This window comes from Tamandua tetradactyla, chromosome 23, assembly GCF_023851605.1.
Source record: "Tamandua tetradactyla isolate mTamTet1 chromosome 23, mTamTet1.pri, whole genome shotgun sequence".
Lineage (NCBI taxonomy): Eukaryota > Metazoa > Chordata > Mammalia > Pilosa > Myrmecophagidae > Tamandua > Tamandua tetradactyla.
Window position 1 is genome coordinate 9,026,639 of NC_135349.1, and position 20,184 is coordinate 9,046,822.

Sequence of the window (20,184 nt, forward strand, 5' to 3'; positions counted from 1 at the left end):
GTACAAAACGTCACATTCACCGAATACAACCCTGAAGGTATGTGACCTGGGAGGCTTCGGGGAGCCTGCAATGAGCTGGGAGGCACTCTCAGCCTCTTGACCTTAGCTGTTCCTCCACGTTCCATCAGATGAGTGTAAGAAGAAGGCCGGGGAAGACTTTGAGAAGTACTTCCAAGTACAGTACAAGGATCAGAAGCCAAACTGCATCAGTCCCTGCACGCGCGGCTTCAATATCTCTATGGACTGCCACTTTGGGACATGCCAGCTGAAGTCTAGTGGCCCTCGGTGCTAGTGAGTACTCTTCCACCCACCCCCTGCTGCTCCCGTTCTCCCCTCCCTGCCTTGGACCTCACTCTTCAAGAGCGCCTGGAGTCCAAGGTCAGGGGCTGGGTCCTGGCCTCTCTGCAAAGCACCCAGCCACAAAAAATTGGGGGGATGAAATGCATGGCCAAAGCCCCAAGTCCAGGTTCAGAACTGACCACGGGTGGCTCAGTAGCAGCCCTCTCAGGTGTCCTCTTTGTGCTGAGCAAGGCAGAGAACTGTGACAAGCACCCGAGAAAGCAAAAGGAAGCCCCTGCCTCCGGAAGCTCCCAGCAGGACAAACAGCCCCTCCCTTTCAGGAAGATACCACCACACCTGCTGGTGAAATAGGGAAAGAAGGATACACAGCTATCTAGGGAGAATACAAGGCCACAATAACCTAGTTATGGGACTAGGAAAGCAAAGGAAAGCATTGCCCATGGAAACTGAAGCAAAGGAAGACAGACCAGCTGGAGAGTCATGTGTGGAGACTGGAGTCACATATTATGCAAAAGCCTGAGTAATTATTCTGGGAAGGCTTCCTGAAAGAGGGGTTCACAAGCTGGCACAGGAAGGAAAGGACCAGGGCTTAGAAAGGGCATCCCCCGTGGCAAGGAGCTCCAGAGATGGATCAGGGATGGGTGGCTGTCTTTCCTGACAAAGAAGGAAGCCAAACGTGAGGGTGGTGACTGGGTGGTTGGAAAGGCTGCTGTTGGTTCCTCAAGCCACTGGAGTGCAACCCCAGAGTTGGGCCAACTGTTCTCATTCCTGGGTTGCTAGTGGAGGCAAAACCGAAAGACCCAGTGCTGGGTCTTAAGCCTATTTAAAGAACAAGCCCTTGGAAGCCAGACATCGTCTTCAGAGAGCTTGCTGTACGTCCCAGCCACATCTTCTCCCGCCTTTCTTCACCAAACACCACAGGGTCAGAGCCCGACTCTGAGGCTGGGAGGCTGGGGCACCAGCTGACTCTGGATTGTTCTCTCTTCCCCTGGCCCTTCTTTCCCATCTCAGCTGCCTGACCACAGACACTCATTGGTACAGTGGAGAAACCTGTGAATTTGGCACCCAGAAGAGTATGGTTTATGGGGTCGTGGGGGCCGTGGGAGCGGTGGTCCTGGTGGGCATCATTGTTCTCCTGGTGTTCATGTTCCTCTCCAAGAGACAGGTGCAGAGGTGAGCCACTGCTGCCTCCTCCCCCTTCCTCCTCCAGGGCCTCCTCCTCCTCTGCCTTCCCCCATTCCATCCTTGGGGTAGGCAGTGGAGGGAAATGAGCAGGGACATGGCTAGTCCCCAGGTCCTGTTCCTGTTTCCTGCTCCTAACAGGGTCTCTCTGGTGTTTCTAACAAATAGGCAAAAGGCTAAAGTGTCTCGGTTGTACAAGTGGCATGAAGAGGATGGTGGCTCAGCCCCTGGGACCTTCCGAAACACTGGCTTTGACATCTGCGAAGGTATTGGAAATTCTTGCTGGACTCACAATGGCTCAAAGTGTAGAAACACACGTAAAGAGGAGGCACTGGGGAGGGCGCTGGGGCTTGAAGGAGTGAAGAGGAAAGGTACTGCCCATCTCCAAAACTTCTGGTGCCAATTTTGAAACCCTATTTCCACTCTGTGGCTCCGGCAAAGTCCTGCATGAAAGATAGGCATGGGCACAGCATAACTAAATTCCTGGGAGGGCATAAATTACTCAATGGTGGTACATTTATCCAGAACACAGAACTGTGCATATGAGAGACAAACAAATGCTTGGGAATGGGTGAGATGATTAACAGGTGAGTTATATCTCAGTAAAGATAGTCACTTCAGATTTTGTTAGGTTAGATGTCCATGTTAAAATTTCTAGAAATAATCTTTACATTCTAAAGAAGGGGAAATTTTGAATGAGGAAAAATTCAGTCAATCCACTAAAAGGCAAGAAAAGGGAAAAAGGAAAAAACAAACAAACAAAAGTTGTGGTGAATAGAAAGCACAAAATAAGATGGCAGACAGTAACCCAAGTGTATCAATAATTACAATAAATATAATTGTATTAAATACCAGTAGAAAGGCTGATTTCAAAGATCTAGCTATTAACTATGAATAAGAGACACATGTAAAACAGAAAAGATGAAAGCAAATGTATGGGGAAAGATGCCTAGACATCAACAAAAACTTGCAAGCCATACTAAGAAACAGGAAGAGATGGTCCAGTCAAAGGAACAAATTAAAACTACAGAGAAGACAGAATTTGAAATAACTAATCAATTATGTTAAAAAATCTAAATCAATTCAAGGAGATGAAGAAAATTATGGATAAAGAGATAAAGGATATTGAGAAGACACTGAGTAAGTATAGAGAAGAATCTGAAAGTCTAAAAAAAAGCATAACAGAATTTATGGGAATGAAAAGCATCATAGAAGAGATTAAAAATACATTAGAGCCATGTGATAGCCGATGTGAACAGGTAGAAGGAAGAATCAGCAAACTGGAAGATGGGACCATTGAAATCTTACTGACAGAAGAACAGACAGAGAAAAGAATGGAAAAAAATTTGAGCAGGGTGTCAGGGATTTGAATGACACCATGAAACACACAAGGATACATATCATGGGTGTCCCATGAAGGAGAAAAGAAAGGAAGAGGGGTGAAAAGAATATTTGAGGAAATAATGACCATAAAATCTTTCTTATTAAAGATATGAATATACACATCCAAGAAGTGCAACGTGCTTCACACACAGTAAATCCTAATAGAACTACTCTGAGACACATACTAATCAGAATGTCAGATGCTAAAGATAAAGACAGAACTCTGACAGCAGCAAGAGAAAAGTAATTCATCACATACGAGGGAACTGCAATAAGACTAAGTGCTAATTTCTCATCAGAAACCATGGAAACAAGGAGGCTCTGGTATGATATAGTTGATAGGTATCGAAAGAGAAAAACTGCTAGACAAGAATTCTTTACCTGGCAAAACTGCCCCTCAAGAATGAGGGAGAGTTTAAAATAGTCACAGATAAACAGAAACTGAGGGAATTTGTCAACAAGAGACCTGCCCTATAAGAAATACTAAAGGAAGTTCTGCAGGGTGAAGGGAAAAGGTAGGAGAGAGAGGACTGGAAGAGAGTGTAGGAATGAAGATTATTAGTAGGAGTAACTAAACGGGTAAAAAGAGAGACAAAAATAAGATATGACATATAAAAACCAAACGACAAAACAGGTTGAAGTACTGCCTTTGCAGTGTAACACTGAATGTTAATGGAGGGGTATATGAGAATGTTGTATTTTTTTCAAGACTTTCTTATACACCTACAATTTCTTTAATTAAAAAAAATACAATAGTTAAAAAACATTATGCTAAATTCAAGAAACGAGAAAAAAAGGATATAGAACTTTTTAACAAAATTATTAACATCCATAATAGACATATATAGAACGCCAAATTCAATGACTGGAGAGTACACATTCCCTACAAGAACACAGGGAAAACTTATAAGAATGACCATATACAAGGCGGTAACAAATTTCCAACACATTTCAAGATATTTATTAAAATAGAATACATTATCTGATCACAAGGCAAGTTAGAAATCAATAACATATATATTTCTGAAAAACAACAAAATCCCATATCTGTGGAAGCTTTTAAAGTTTCGAAATAACTCATGTGCCAAATAAGAAATCAAAATGGAATTTAGAACATAGTTGGATCTGAATGACCTGAAAATACTTCTTATCAAAACTTGTGGGATACCACTAACGCTGTACTTAGAAGGGCATTTATGGCCCTAAAATGTTCATGTCAGAGATAAAGAGAAAGACTGGAAATTATTGAGCTAAGTTTTGAACTTTTGAAGTTAGGAGAATAACAAAATAAACCCAAAGAAAATAAACGGAAAGAAATAAAGATAAGAGCAGAATAAACAAAACAGAAAGCAGAAATACAATGGAAAAGATCAACAAACCAAAAGTAGGTTATTTGAAAAGATTAATAAAAATGAATAACTTCTGCTAAAGACTAATGAAGAGAAAAGTGTGATGGCATAATTACTCAATATCAAGAATAAACAAACATCACTATAATTAAAGGAGTTATTAAAAGGAGATTAAGAATAGTATGAACATCTTTGAGCCAAAAATCTATAAATTTAGGCAAAATTCTGAAACCCAGAATGGTCCTCAGATTATTTTTAAAAAATGAATCAGGCCCATGTGATTTTACGAGTAGGTTCTATCAACTAATCAAGGAACAGAAATTTATAATCTTATACAAACTCATTCAGAGAATGGAAAAAGGGAATTCTCTCCTATTCATTTTATGAGCCTGCTGTAAAGCTTGATGCAAAAACCAGACAAGCATTGTTCAAGAATGCAGTTAGAAACCAAACTCCTCTGTGAACAAAGATACTAAATAAAAAATTAGCATGCGAAACCAGGCAAGCATAAAAAAAGAATCACGGAGTCTACTCCAGAAAGCAGGGTTAGTTCAAGATCAGAAAATCTATTCATAATTTTAATTTCTTTTTTTTTCTTTTTTTATTTTTTTTACATGGGCAGGCACCAGGAATCGAACCCGGTTCCTCTGGTATGGTAGGCAAGCATTCTTGCCGCTGAGCCACCGTGGCCCGCCCTCATAATTTTATAACATTAACAGAGGAAAAAGAAGAATACCTTAATGGATGCAAAAGAAAACATTTAATAAAATCAGCATCGATGCATCATAAAAGCTCAGCTAAACAGGAACAGAAGAGAACTTTTATTTCCTGATAAAGGTCACCTCATAAACACAAAAATCATTCTCAATAGTAAGACATTAAAAGCCATTCCATTTAACCAAGGAGCAGCAATTTTTTTTTTCTGGGATGGGCCAGACAGCATATCTTGGGCTCTGTGAACGAAGCAATTTCTGTCACAACTACTCAACTGTGTTGAGTAGACAATATGGGCATAAATCAGCATGACTGTGTTCCAATAAAACTTTTTTATGGACACTGAAATTTTTATTTCATATAATTTTTCTATGTCACGAAACATTATTCTTCTTTTATGTTTTTCAACCACTTAAAAATGTAAAAAACATTTTTAGCTCATGGGTCATGCTGGCCATAGTTTGCCAATTTGCAGTAAACCAGGAATAAGTTGAGGAATATCCTTTATCACTAATTCTGTTCATCATTGTCCTAGTCCAATGCTGTTAATCAGTGTGATAGTCAACATAATAAAACAAGAACAAGAAATAAAAGATTTAAAGATAGTAAAGAAAAAAATCTCATTATTTGCTGATGACATGATTTTCTTACATAGAAAATCCCCCAAAATGTTGAACATTCTTATAAGGTTGTATTAGTTAGGGTTCTCTAGAGAAACAGAATCAACAGGGAACACTCGCAAATATAAAACGTATGAAAGTGTCTCACGTGACCACGGGAACGCAGAGTCCAAACTCCGCAGGGCAGGCTGTGAAGCCAACGATTCCGATGGAGGGTCTGGACGAACTCCACGGGAGAGGCTCGCCAGCTGAAACAAGAAGAACCTGTCTCTTCTGAATCCTCCTTAAAAGGCTTCCTGTGATTAGATTAAGCTTCACTCATTGCAGAAGACACTCCCCTGTGGCTGATTACAAATGGAATCAGCTGTGGATGCAGCTGACGTGATCAGGATTTAATTCTATGAAATGTCCTCATCGCAACACACAGGCCAGCACTTGCCCAATCAGACAAACAGGTGCCACCACCTGGCCAAGTTGACCCATGAACCTGACCATGACAAAGGTCAATTGTATTTCTGTGCACTAGCAAGAAAGAGAAAACTTAATTAAAAAAATACTTTTTATACAGCAATAAACTGAATAAGGTACCTAGGAATATATCTAACAAAAGATGTACAAGACTTTTCTGTATATAATTATAAAACTTCATTTTAAAACGTTGAAGATATCCTAAATGAAGGAGAAGTCATATATTCACGAATTGGAACATTCAGTATCATAAAGTCATCAAATGGCTCCCTCAATCCAGTGTCATTCCAGGTCAAATCTCCACGGGCTTCTCAGAAGTTGAGAAGCTGCTTGCAAAGTGCTTGTGATTCTTCTTTGTTTTTATATGCGCTCTTGAATTTTTTTTCTTTCTTTTTTTTTTATTAATTAACGGAAAAAAAGAAATTAACCCAACATTTAGAAATCATACCATTCTACATATGCAATCAGTAATTCTTAACATCATCACATAGATGCATGATCATCGTTTCTTAGTACATTTTCATCGGTTTAGAAGAACTAGCAACACAACAGAAAAAGATATAGAATGTTAATATAGAGAAAAAAAATAAAAGTAATAATAATAGTAAAAAAAAAAAGACAAACAAACAACCAGAGAGACAAAAACAAACAAAACAAACAAACAAAAACAAAAACAAAAACCTATAGCTCAGATGCAGCTTCATTCAGTGTTTTAACATGATTACTTTACAATTAGGTATTATTGTGCTGTCCATTTTTGAGTTTTTGTATCTAGTCCTGTTGCACAGTCTGTATTCCTTCCGCTCCAATTACCCATTATCTTACCCTGTTTCTAACTCCTGCTGGACTCTGTTACCAATGACATATTTCAAGTTTATTCTCGAATGTCTGTTCACATCAGTGGGACCATACAGTATTTGTCCTTTAGTTTTTGGCTGGACTCACTCAGCATAATATTCTCTAGGTCCATCCATGTTATTACATGCTTCATAAGTTTATCCTGTCTTAAAGCTGCATAATATTCCATCGTATGTATATACCACAGTTTGTTTAGCCATTCTTCTGTTGATGGACAGTTTGGCTGTTTCCATCTCTTTGCAATTGTAAATAGCGCTGCTATAAACATTGGTGTGCAAATGTCCGTTTGTGTCTTTGCCCTTAAGTCCTTTGAGTAGATACCTAGCAATGGTATTGCTGGGTCGTATGGCAATTCTATATTCAGCTTTTTGAGGAACCGCCAAACTGCCTTCCACAGTGGTTGCACCATTTGACATTCCCACCAACAGTGGATAAGTGTGCTTCTTTCTCCGCATCCTCTCCAGCACTTGTCATTTTCTGTTTTGTTGATAATGGCCATTCTGGTGGGTGCGCTCTTGAATTTTTAAACATAATTTCTCACATATCCACAGAATCATTTAAACCATTTGCTGAGGTCAGGTAACTTCAGAAGCCTTTCATGTTTAAGGCAATTTTCCGTTTTCTGGGAAGTGGGGTTGTATACTCTCGTCCTCCAGGGGGTGGGATTAGAGGACAGAGAGGAGAGCATGACTTCTGAGCCACATGCTTCTGTGGGACTTTCTCCTCCTCTAGAACAAGATGATTCCGTCCAGATGGACTCCATCTACAGCAACTTCCAACCCTCCCTGGGTCACATAGACCTTGAACAAAAGGTAAGAAGGACCTGGGTAAAATGGTCCCCTCCCCCTAACCTGAGACCCGACCTCCTCTCCTATCATGATGGGACCTCCAGGAAAGCAAGTCCATCTTTTTGGTTTGCCAGTCCAGGTAACAGTCCCAGCTCTATACTGCCAAGAAATGGGCCTAATTCTGGGTGGCAATAGTTGGGAAAGAAGAAGAGCTAAGTGGCAGGGTGGATGCTTGTTCTGATTTGCTAGCTGCTGGAATGCAATAGACTAGAAACGGAGTGGCTTTTAAAAAGAGGAATTTAATAAATTGCAAGTTTACAGTTCTAAGGCTGAGATAATGTCCCAATTACAACAAGTCTACAGAAATGTCCAATCAAAGGTATCCAGAGAAAGATACCTTGGTTCAAGAAGGCTGATGAAGTTCAGGGTTTCTCTCTCATCTGAGAAGGCACATGGTGAACACAGTCACGGTTTGTCTCTCGGCTGGAAGGGCACATGGTGAGCAAGGCGTCATCTGCTTGCTTTCTTTCCTGGCTTCCTGTTTCATGAAGCTTCCCAGAAGGCGTTTTCCTTCTTCATCTCCAAAGGTCGCTGGCCTGTGGGCTCTTGTGACTATGTCTTTCTTCTCTGGCTCTCTCTGAATCGCTCTCCAAAATGTTTCCTTTTTTATAGGACTCCATAAACTTCTCCAGACCCACCCAAATGGGTGGAGACACATCATCATCTAATCCAGGTTAACAACCACTCTTGATTAAATCGCATCTCCAGGGAGATGATCCGATTACAGTTTCAAATATACAGTATTGAATAGGGATAATTCTGCCTTTATGAAATGGGATTTTGATTCAAACATGGCTTTTCTAGGGTCCATACATCCTTTCAAACCAGCACAATGCTTTCTCCACTAGACTTCTGAGGCTTTAGGCTCAGAGGTCTCCTTCTCCACTTTAAGTATTTCCTTGATGGCCTATTTATTTATTTATTTTAATTTTCAAACCTACCTAAAAGTTAAAAGAAATGCACAGTAAACACCATATACCCTTATCTATGCCATCAATGTTTAACATATTACTATATTTGCACTACATATAAGCACATATAGACTTTATATGCATATGTGTGTATGTATGTGTATATACACAATTTTTGCTGAACCATTTGGAAGTCAATTGCAATCTTTATGACACTTGATCTCTAAACACTCCAGCACACATTTCCCAATATTATTTATCATACCCAAATGAACTGATAATTCCACAATATCACCTAGTAACCAGTTTCCCCAACTAACTCAAAAATACTTTTATTGCTATTTTTCCAGACAAGAATACAGCTAATTTCACTCACTGAATTTTGTTATGTCTCTTCAGTTTTTAAATCTAGAATTGGTTCCTATCTCTTAAAAATACATGTATTTTAAGGATGCCTATTTTGGAGAATGTCCCATGTTCCAGATTTGTCCAATTATTTTCTCACGGAGTCATTTAATGTGTCCCTCAATCCTCTGAATTGCCTGTAAACTGGCAGTTGGGTCTAGAGTCTTGATTAGATTCAGCTTAAACATTTTTGTTAAGGAAATGTCATAGATAATAATACTGTTGCATCACATCAAGACTATGTAACAAGTTGTCCCACTATTGTAGAGGCTGACTGGTCAGTTGGGAGGAGATGAGCAACTCCTTGATTACCACTTTATTATGATTTCAACCGGCTGGATATTTGAGGGCGGAAGAAATATCAAATGTGATTGGCTTTAAGCCCTACACTCCATAGAAAGAGTCTTGGGGCAAAGATGAACTCCCAGCCTAGATGCCCTTAGAAGCCTACCCGACTGGGAGGGGAAGACAGTGGGTTGTGCTAGACACCAGGAACTGGACAAGTTTTAAGCCAAGCACTTCCCCAGTCTCAAGCTTCTCACACTTCCAAATCTCAGGCTCCCCATAGGTCCAGCCCTCACCTGGTTCTCTCTTTCCAGATCCAAATTCAGAGGCCACAGGTGATGATAACATCGCTTTGAGACAAAGGCAGTTTTGCACGGACATGTGGAGTGGGGGAGTGAAGACACCCAGGCCTGGTAAGCTTGGTGGAAGAGATACATGATGAGAGACCGCTTCTGTGCTTACCAGTGAGGAAAAGGAGGAGACCCCCATCTGGGGAGGCACTCACATAGAAACCCTCGGAGAGCACACGAGGCCCTTCAGCTCATCTCCTGGGAAGTCCTTCCGCGGCTTGTTTAGGTTCAGCACCAAGGACAGCGCAACCGCCACCGCCTTCACCGTCCTGCTTCCTTAAACACCGGACTGCACTTTGGACTTCAGAAAAAGCTCCTGGAAAAAACTTTTCTAAAAAAACTTTTCTAGAAAAACACCCGTGAGGCATTTTTTATAAGAATTTATCGCTGCGTACATAATATAATGGATATTTTAAAAGTTCTTATTTGTACCTATTATTTCTGACTTTCAATTAATAAATATAGTCATAGGTAATATTTGGATAGTTAAAAACAATAAAATCTATTTCATTAACATTTTCATGATTTATGCACCCTTCTCCACCCTGTATAAGCCGTTTCTCACCTGCCAGGCTCTTTCTCCTTCTCTCCTCCAGGATGTTGGGTCTGATGAGTTTTGGGCATATGAAGACAAGAGGGAAATGTGTAGCCAGAAGAGTAGCCCTCCCTGACCCTGACCGGCATCACTGCTGGCCACCGAGTGTGCCACAAGGCAGGACCACATACACTTGCTGACATGACACAGGACCCATTTCTTACAGGGAGAGAACCCACTTCAAGTTCTCCACCTGGAAATGTCTCAAGTTTCTTTCCATAGATCTAAACAAATGGAGTCTAGCGGTCCATTTTCAACTTTGTCATTAATGTGGAATAAATTTGGGGAAACCCTTTGACCGTCTGGACTCAGGTTTGTCTTCTGCCAAGTAAGGACTAGACGGTTCCTAAAATATCACCTTGATTGCTGTGCTTTTTAAGATTTTTAAGATGACTTCTTGTGATTCCAGCCACGCAGCTTGGGATTAAGTTAGTTCTGGAAGGTCTCTCCCACAGGCCACCGCACTTAAACCTTAACCTAAAAAGAGTCTGGACTCTGCTGCCCCCTCATGGACATCTGCAGACACGGCTCAGCTTTTCATAACCATTCCCTCCTGATCTCCAGCCTTAGCTTGATTCATTCCCAGAATTTGCCATCAAAATCCCAAGGTTCTAAAACTGGGCTGAGTCGAGATGTCTTCACTTCCAGACCTGCCTCCTTTCCCACAGTTTAAGACCCGGACACCAGTGGCCATAGGCAGGGACATTTAGAAGGGCTGCAGACCTCACAGCCCATCTGGAAAACCACTGGTCATTTCTGCACTGCTTGCTTCTCACATCTGCTCCACGGAGAAGCAGGATAGAGCGGCTAAAAGCACAGGTTTTCCAGACCCAGCTCTTAACAAGTCATCCACCAACTGGGTGAGCTTACAAAAAGTAACTTCTCTCTGGACTTTAGCTCCCTCATCTGTAAAAAGCCTGAGTGACTCTCTCCAGTCAACACAACAAGCAAATTCACTGCCCTTCCCTGTCTACGTGGGACATGACTCCCGGGGGTGTGGACCTTCCTGGCACCATGGGACAGAAATCCTAGAATGAGCTGAGACTCAGCATCAAGGGATTGAGAAAAACCCTAGAATGAGCTGAGACTCAGCATCAAGGGTTTTTTTTTTCCTGTTTTTGTTTTATTTCTTTATCTGCTGTCTTTTTATTTATTTTTCTGAATTGATGCAAATGTTCTAAGAAATGATGAATATGCAACTATGTGGTGATATTGTGAATTACTGATTATATATGTAGAATGGAATGATCATATGTTAATGTTTTAGCTCATTTGTTGTTAAATTTTTTTAATTAATAAATAAATTGATTAAAAAAAACTAAGTGATTGCTTAGCACACACTTAGCACTGATCTAAGAATTGCAAATTTTCATTCATTTATTCCTCACAATCCCATGAAGTGGAAACTACTGTCATCCCCATTCTCTATAGAAGAGGGAACTGGGGCAAAGAGACAACCAGTAACTTGCCCAAGTCAGTCATCACTGGGCTGGGATTATGCACTGGGGATTATGGCCATCATGCCTATACTCTTGGGCATCTGGTACAACCCTCATTGTGGAATTTGCTCTATTAATATTGTTTTAGTTTGCTGAAGTTGCTGGAAAGCAATATACAGGAAATGCATCGCTTTTATAAAGGGGATGTCTTAAGTTACAAGTTTACAGTTCTAAGGCCTTAAAAATGTCCAAACTAAGGCATCCGGAGAAAGATAACTTGACTCTGAAGAAAGTCTGATGTCTATCACGTGGGAAGGCATGTGGCTGGCGTCTGCTGGTCCTTGCTCCCGGTTCTGTCGCTTCCAGCTTTCGATTCCAGTGGCTTCCTCTCTAAGCATCTGTGGGTCCTGACTTGGTTGCTCTGGGGTGAGCTCTGGGTTTCTTCTCTTAGCTTCCCTTCACTCTCTCCAGGTTCGGGCTTTCCTAGCATCTCAGGGAATGGCACGTGGCGATGTCTGCTGGGCTCTGGTTTCTAGCAGCTCTCCGAGAGTGGGCACGCCAAGCATTTTCACACGTCTGTGTCTCAGCTTGCTCCAACAGGCTTCCCAGTGTCGGCTCATTGAAGGACTCCAGTAAACCAGTCAAGACCCACCTTGAATGGGCCGAGTCACAGCTCCATCTAATCAAATGTCACGCCCACAGGTGGGTGTGTCATTGCCATGGAAACAACCCAATCAAAAGGTTCCACCCCACAGTACTGAATCAGGATTCTAGAACATGGCTGCCCCCACAAGACTGGATCAGGATTGAAAGAGTATGGCTCTTCTGGGGTCCACAACAGTTTCAAAGCAGAACAAATATTTATTGCTATAACAATGCCTAGCACAGAGAAAGTTTACAAAAAACAAAACAAAGCATTAGCCATTGCTATATCAGTTCCCTCCCTCACAATTCTCTCTCCAGTTAACTCCTTTCCTCTTATCTCTTCCTCTCTCCCCTGCAAACTTAGGAGGGTGATAGCCTGGATCAGGGGCAAAAATGGGAGGAAGGCCCTGTCGCTTGGGTGAAACACGGAAATCCAAATGCACAGGGTTCTTTTGGGTTGGAGGTGAGTGCACCCCAAGGCACAGAGGGGGGTCTGGTGGGAACTTAAAAAAGGCAAAGAGGGGGGTGCAAGGGTAGTTCAGTGGTAGAATTCTCGTCTGCCATGTGGGAGACCCAGGTTCGATTCCCAACCTGTGCACTTCCCTCCCCCCACCCCAAATATATATATTCAACAAATGCTGCTGCAATAACAGGATAGTCACCTGGAAAAAGAATGAAATGAGACCCCCGCCGCACAGCGTGCAAAAAATAAAAAGGCAAAGAGAAATTTGGGGACCGCCCCTTCAGCACCACCTCTAACCACGTGTGCCACCCTCCCAGTTGCACAGTTCCACATGCCACTTTATCCCCAGACCCCAGGGGCCTGCTCTGACCCAGCCCATTGCCTTCGCGTCTCAGGGCTGCTGCCCTGTGACCTGCCCTCTCACAACGGCTCCTTCCTCCTCTCCAACAGCCACAGCCTCCTTCCCAAACTTGCGGTTCACCTGCCCAAAGAAACACTGCTTGCCCCTCCCCTCCTGCTTAAGCAGAACACATACTCTGCACCATGATTTCAAGGTCACTGGAATCTGGGTCTGCTTCCCCCTCCCTCCCCAGGAGCTCTACGTCCCCCTACGTCCGAGCCTCCTCTCCTCAGCAGCTTCTTCAGTCTGCAATGCCCTCCCCACGTCTTCCTCTCTAACACCTTCCTCTGCAGCGCCAATTTCACCTCCTCCAGGAAGCCTTCCCTGATCCAACCCTTCATGATTAATCCCTGTCATCTCTGTCTCCATAACACTGCTACGGGATGACACCGTTTATGCATACATCCCTCATCACATTCAAAACCTCCCATACATAATCTGTTCCCTTTCCCAGTCAAGAGCAAGGATGGGAGTTTGTTTTTCTCACTGTCCCCCACACAGCCTAAATGCAGCGTCTTGTGCATAGAAGCTGCTACTCATGCTTGTTGGATGGAATCAAATCAAAACTCATCTCTACCAGTTCTTAGAAGTGTCTGTCCCATGTGTCCCACTCCCAGGCCTGCCCTGGGGTTTGGATCCACACGACGTAATCGAATTCTTACTTGTTCTCTATTCGCTTCATGCATGTTTGGCTCCACTCCTGGGAAGCCAGGCTCGGTGCCGCGGGCTCTCACACAGGTCGTGGGAACTGCAGGCTCTCTGTGCAACCCTGGTTTTCTCTTTTTCTCCCACAGCGCAGCCTCTCTCTCCTGGAAGAGGTGAAGACAGAGGAGTGTTTAGCCGAGCTCCTTTCGCCTTTCCCAGGGGGGCTAGGGGGCTGGGGAACAATCAGCAGTGTGAACTGTCTCCTTCCCAGCCCTTCCAGGCCACTCCCAGTGACTCAGAGACCCTGGGGATGGGGCATGCTGGAAACAAGACTGGACGTTCCAGGACTGTCCTATGGCAATAGACTAAGACAAATGCCGCTGGCCCACCCTCAAAATATGGAGTGAGAAAAGAGCTCATTGTTCAAATCATCTGCAAGAATTCAGCCCTCTCGCACGAAGACACAATCTCCGTGTCACTGAGATAACAGTAAATGCCCGGAGCGTAGGCTAGGGCTGGGGAGCCGTGAGCATCGCATTTCGCTGCCGAGGGGTGGATGTGACTCTGTAGTCGGCATTTAATCAGCATTTAAATGACACCCCCAAATCAGGCAAGCCTGGCTCGTCTGCAGAGCCAGAGCAGGGGGGAGTTGTCCTTGCAGAGGGGGTGCTGGCGGCCGTGAGCCAGGCTGCCTGATGAGAGGCGCGGCTCACAGGGGAGCCGAGCTGCTGAGGAAATTTACTGTGCTGCAGCCAGGGAAAGTGGAATTGAACCTGGGTGATTATCAGCCTGATTAGCTCGGGCCTCCTGGAGAGAGCCAAGGGCGGGGAGGTTGGGGGGGGGGCGGGGGGGCGAGCCACCAGCATCAAGGTGGAGTCTCAGCAGCTGGGGTCTGCTAAGGTCAAGAACAGCGGGTGCCCAGAGAAAAGTGGGGAGCAGGAAGGCCAAAGAAAGCAAGTCTAATGCTGAGCCCTGGGAGTGAGGAAGGAGCAGGGGTGGGGTGGGGGTGGGCGCTGTGTCCCAAGAGCAGTGGCAGGCCAAAGGCCGGGAGCCGGGGGAAGACAAGCATATGGGTGGTGGGGAAGACAGGGCCAGGGAAGGGGGCGGGGGCAGAGCTGGGTGCCTGTGGAGCTGCCAGTAGGGCAGGCATTGACCAGGTGGAAGGCTCAAGATCTGCCACCAGCAGCCCCCCTTCAGGCCCCATGACAGCAGAAGTCGCAGTCTCTGCTGGGCACTAACTGGGCATGAGCAGAGGCCTGGGCCCTGCTTGTTGGCCTGAAGGTGTTTGTGGGGGGCTGCAGAGGTCCCTAAAGCTCTGGCTTTGTGGGATAAAATGTCAGCCTGCTAATTCTAGCACCAGGTTTATATAGGAGTTGAGATTTTGAGTCGCTGGGAAAAGAGGACCCACAACGTCTGGCGAGAGCTGAGTGACTTTGTCCTCCACTAATGGGCTCTGCCAGGTGGCATCTCAGGCCTTCCAAATTGTCCTGATGGGAACAGCGGCTCATGCACTTGAGCCCTTGGTATGTACCAGGCCTGGGAACCGGCAGTGCACATGCATTAACTCACAGCTTCCCAATCTGGGGACCCTAACCCAGCGTGCACTAAAAGGGTTCCAGGTGAACAGAGAGTGCACCCCCAGCCCTCAGGCCACTGGGCCTGGCCTGCAAGGGCTGGAGTTCGCCCCCCCACCCTACCCCCTTCCCCAGGTAGCCTCCGGCCTCCAGCCTTACCAGTGTAATCATTTCTAACACGTGCAAGACATGAAGAAAATTGGAAAATACCCCATTATCTTATTTGATCCTGGAATCGGGGGATTATGTGGTTGGCCCGTGGTCCCCTAACTAGGAGGGGCTGATTTGCATCTGGGCTTATCTGACTCCAAAGCCTACTGTGAGAACGAGCTCCAGGAAAGCAGGCTGCTCTCTCTCCAGTACCGGGTCCAGTGCTTGGTCATTCCCCACTAGCAGAGCAGCTCTCTCTGCCTTCTCCAGACACACATGCGAGGGCGGGGGGGTCCTTGCTCAGGGATGGAGCCTTGTTCAACAGGATCGCAGCTGTCTGTCTGACGCCACAGGGGTGGACCAAATGTGGACAGAGGGGGAGACCCACCTGCGTCCCTAGAAGGGCACACTGATGCCCAGGTCTTAGCTAAGACCTTCCTGGGGAGGCTCGAGCACATCAGCTGCCTTCTCCTCGCCTTCCTCCCTGCAGAGATTCATTTTGAGAATATCCAGGCCTGGGTTTGGGTCCATTAAGTCACCACCCCAGGGGGGGTGCTAGGGCAGGCAAATATTGCATGATCCCATTCAGGTGAAATATCTAGAATAAGCAAATTCATAGAGACAGAAAGTAGATTAGAAGTTACCAAGAGCTGGAGGGAAGGGGGAAATGAGGAGTTACTGCTTAAGGGGTACAGGATTTCTGTTTGGGGTGATGAAAGTTTGGGGAGGTACACAGAGCTGACGATTGTACAACACTGTGGATGTGCTTTTGCCACTGAATGACACATCTGAAATGGTTAAAGGGGCAAATTTTACATCATATATATTTTGCCCCAATAAAAATGTTTATAAATATGTGTATAGGAAGCCCAAATTGACTGAATTACAAGGAGAGATTGACAAATTCATAACCTTCGTGAGATACTTATAAAAGCACATATTAATATTTCAGGCAGAAAAAAATTAGGAATACAGAAGATCTGAACAAGCACAATCAAATGAATATTACAAAATACTGGTCCCAGACATCTAGCCACACAGCAGTCCATACAGCATCTCTCTGTAATGGCAAAGGAAGGTCAGAAGGTGCACAGGTGGTTCAGCGGTAGAATACTCGTCCTGCATGCAGGAGGCCAAAGTTAGATTCATGGGCCGTGCACTCCCCACACACACACCCAGAAAAAAGAAGACAAGACAAAAGGAGAGGAGCAAGGAAGTTACTGCAGTAGCTCAGACGAAGTGAAGATGGCAGCACGTTCTAGGGAACACACGAGGGAAGAGGTGAGAGTCTGGAGACATTTTAAAGGTAGAGCTGGCAAATTTGGTAACAAACTGGTATGCAATGGGACAAAAAAAGAGGAGTCAAGATTAACTGCCAGCTCTCTCTCCAGCCAGCACAAGCAAACTCACCACCCTCCCCCTGTCTACGTGGGACATGACTCCCGGGGGTGTGGACCTTCCTGGCAACATGGGACAAAAATCCTAGAATGAGCTGAGACTCAGCATCAAGGGATTGAGAAAACCTTCTCGACCAAAAGGGGGAAGAGCAAAATGAGACAAAAAAGAGTGTCAATGGCTGAGAGATTCCAGAGTTGAGAGGTTATCCTGGAGGTTATTCTTACGTATTAAATGGATATCACCTTGTTGTTCAAGATGTAATGGAGAGGCTGGAGGGAACTGCCTGAAAATGCAGAGCTGTGTTCCAGTAGCCATGTTTCTTGAAGATGATTGAATAATGATATAGCTTTCACAATGTGACAGTGTGATTGTGAAAATGTTGTGTCTGATGCTCCTTTTATCTACCTTATCAACAGACGAGTAAAACATGTGAAATAGATCCCAAACAGAGTCGAGAGGTTACCTGGAGGTTATTCTTATGCATTAAGTAGATATCACCTTGTTATTCAAGATGTAATGGAGAGGCTGGAGGGAACTGCCTGAAAATGTAGAGCTGTGTTCCAGTAGCCATGTTTCTTGAGGATAATTGAATAATGATAAAGCTTTCACAATGAGACTCTGTGAATGTGAAAACCTTGTGTCTGATGCTCCTTTTAGCTACTATATCAACAGAAGAGTAGAACATATAGAATAAAAATAAATAATAGGGGGAACAAATGCTAAAACAAATTTAGTTTGAAATGCTAGTGATCAATGAAAGCGAGGGGTAAGGGGTATGGTATGTATGAATTTTTTTCTGTTTTCTTTTTATTTTTTTCTGAATAGATGCAAATGTTCCAAGAAACGATCATGATGATGAATATGCAACTATGTGATGATATTGTGAATTACTGATTATAAATGTAGAACGGAATGATCAAAAGTTAAAAAAAAAAAAAAAGATGAACTGCAGCCAGGATACGAAAGTGAGCAATGGAAGGATGGAGCTGTATTACTGAGATTGCAGCGGCTGGGGGGCTGCAGGATGGGAGCGGACTAGAGTCCTGCTTGGGAGCAGAGAACGGAATGCCTAGTAGACTTACAAGTGGAAATGTCCAGTATGGTGGTGGGAAGTGGTAGTGGTTTGGGAACTGCCCTCATACAATTGGCATTTAAAGCCATGGGGCTGGATGAATCACATGGGGAGAGAGTGTGGAGAGAAGGTTCGGATGCATGCTAATGTGTAGGGTCAGGAGGAGTCGGAGAATCCAGAGGAGTGGCCAGTGAAGAAGGATGAGGGCTAAGAGAGGTGGGCGACCAAGTGGCCTGGAGAAAAGAGTTTCCAGGACACAGTGACCGCCTTTGTCGAACGCTGCGTCAAAGGAGAAAACTTACCTGGGGTTGATTCAATGTACAAGGAGAGCTCCGGTTTTCTTTTGTTTTTAGATGAGAAATTATGCTGGATGAAGGATCCAGTAGGAGAAAGGACGAATGCCGGAGAGAGGACCTAGAGTGGGTGAGAGGGGAAGAGCCCTAGCAGAGCTGTGCTAGAGGCAAAAGTAAACCTCAGTGGTTCTGATCCTGTTTTTAATAAATTTTTTGATATTTTATCCATCGTGGATTTTTTTGCATTAATTTGGGTCTTTCAAAAACATTGCATTAAAATATTATATATGTTGATTAGAGAGTTTTCTGGTTTCCTTTTGAATTTTGTCCTTGAGGCCCTGGGGAGGAAGCAGTTAGAGAAGGAAATGGAATCTTTCGGGGAGATTGCCTGGGGTAAGAGGGAGGTGGAGGGTGGGGCCCCAGGGGTGGGTTGCGTGGTGATGGGGCACACGGGGGCCCCCCTGATCAGCAGGAGCAACCCACAGGCTTACAGGGACCCCACAAGGCCCTGGTCCACGGGCCTCACCCACCCCTACACTTTTCCAGCTCTTTTGCAAGCAAGCCTAAAATTGAAACAACTACAACAGTGGCTGTGGTTGCTGCTGATCTGCAGGGGCACGGGGTCCCCCAGGGTCTCCTCAGAGCGGGCCATGGATACAGAGGGGGCGGGGGGGAGGGGGACAACTACCCCAGCAAGGAGAGTTAAGGGAGGAAAAGCAGGAAGAGAGAAGAGAGTTGCCGTGGCAACAAATGGCTTGTAAGATGATGCCGTAAATCCTGGAGGAGGGACAGAAATGAGGACCGATGCTTAGAAACGGGATGACGGTGACGGCGGGAGGCTCGGTAATTGACCATTTCCTGGAGTAGGGAGTCCGCTTCGGCAGGGGGCAGAGCTCCCTCTGGTGGACATTATCAGCCAAGACAGGCACCGCGACACACCTGCTCAGAGACAGCGAGCTGGGCGAGCCGTGCAGTCCAGGAGTTGCCTTGAGCGCCGCGACGAGGGAGCGGGCAGGAGTGGCCACAGAACGAGGAGGAGGAGGGACGTAGTCCTATAGAGGAAAGAGTTTGGAGAAGGGGGTGATCAACAGTTGCAGATGTCAGAGAGGTCAAGCTAAAAAGAGGCTACTGTCGACCTGGTAAATCAATCCTAGAGCTTTTGGTACTGGGCAGTAAGGGCTGGCCGGCCATCTGCCAGATGTATTTTGAGACCTCCAAGTTCTGAGTGACTCAGAGCAACTTTGTTGCTATAAGACTGGTTGAATTCCGGCTCCGTGCCAAGGAAAATATCGGGGCTGAGTTTGGCAGCTCTGTTATACAGAAGTTGAGAAAGGCGTCGAACGCTGCTGCCAACCTCGCCTAGACAGGAGGTAGGAACCATTGCTTTGCAGCAGGAGATAAGCAACCAGGTGCCGACTTCTGCGTCTCAGCTAAAATAAACATCACCAGCCCAATGGGATTAGGACGCACACAAAGCCACACTGCCAGCTCTGCTGGATGGGGAAAGCACCCATGCCAAAAGTCTTGCAAAATGGGTCTTGGATTGTCATTTTAAAATCTATGTCGAAAAAGAAACCAACAACTACGCTGCACCATAGCTGCCTTCAGAATTTAATAGTACTTTTCAATGATATTTGTTTGGGATGAGACAAGGTTTGCACTGTTGCTGTAGTATGTGCTCCCCAACCTACCCACTGGTCAACTGGTAGAGGTTGGAAGCCTGAAGGACTCCAAATACTTGAGCGCAACTTCTGCCCAAATCATTCACTGAAATTTTGGCGTGAGACCCAAAAAAACAGACTGAAAAATAAAAATAAGAATTAAAAAAAAAACATAG

The 20,184-nt window shown here is 44.7% G+C and overlaps 1 long non-coding RNA gene across 1 annotated transcript; it reads right to left on the reverse strand.

The window, feature by feature from the left end:
• Positions 1 to 13,190: 13,190 nt before the first annotated feature.
• Positions 13,191 to 18,928, reverse strand: LOC143667066 (uncharacterized). The gene is made up of 3 exons (XR_013167834.1): positions 18,357 to 18,928; positions 15,973 to 16,182; positions 13,191 to 14,024 (listed from the first exon to the last, which is right to left on the reverse strand). It is a non-coding gene; the product is annotated as an uncharacterized LOC143667066 (long non-coding RNA).
• Positions 18,929 to 20,184: the final 1,256 nt, after the last annotated feature.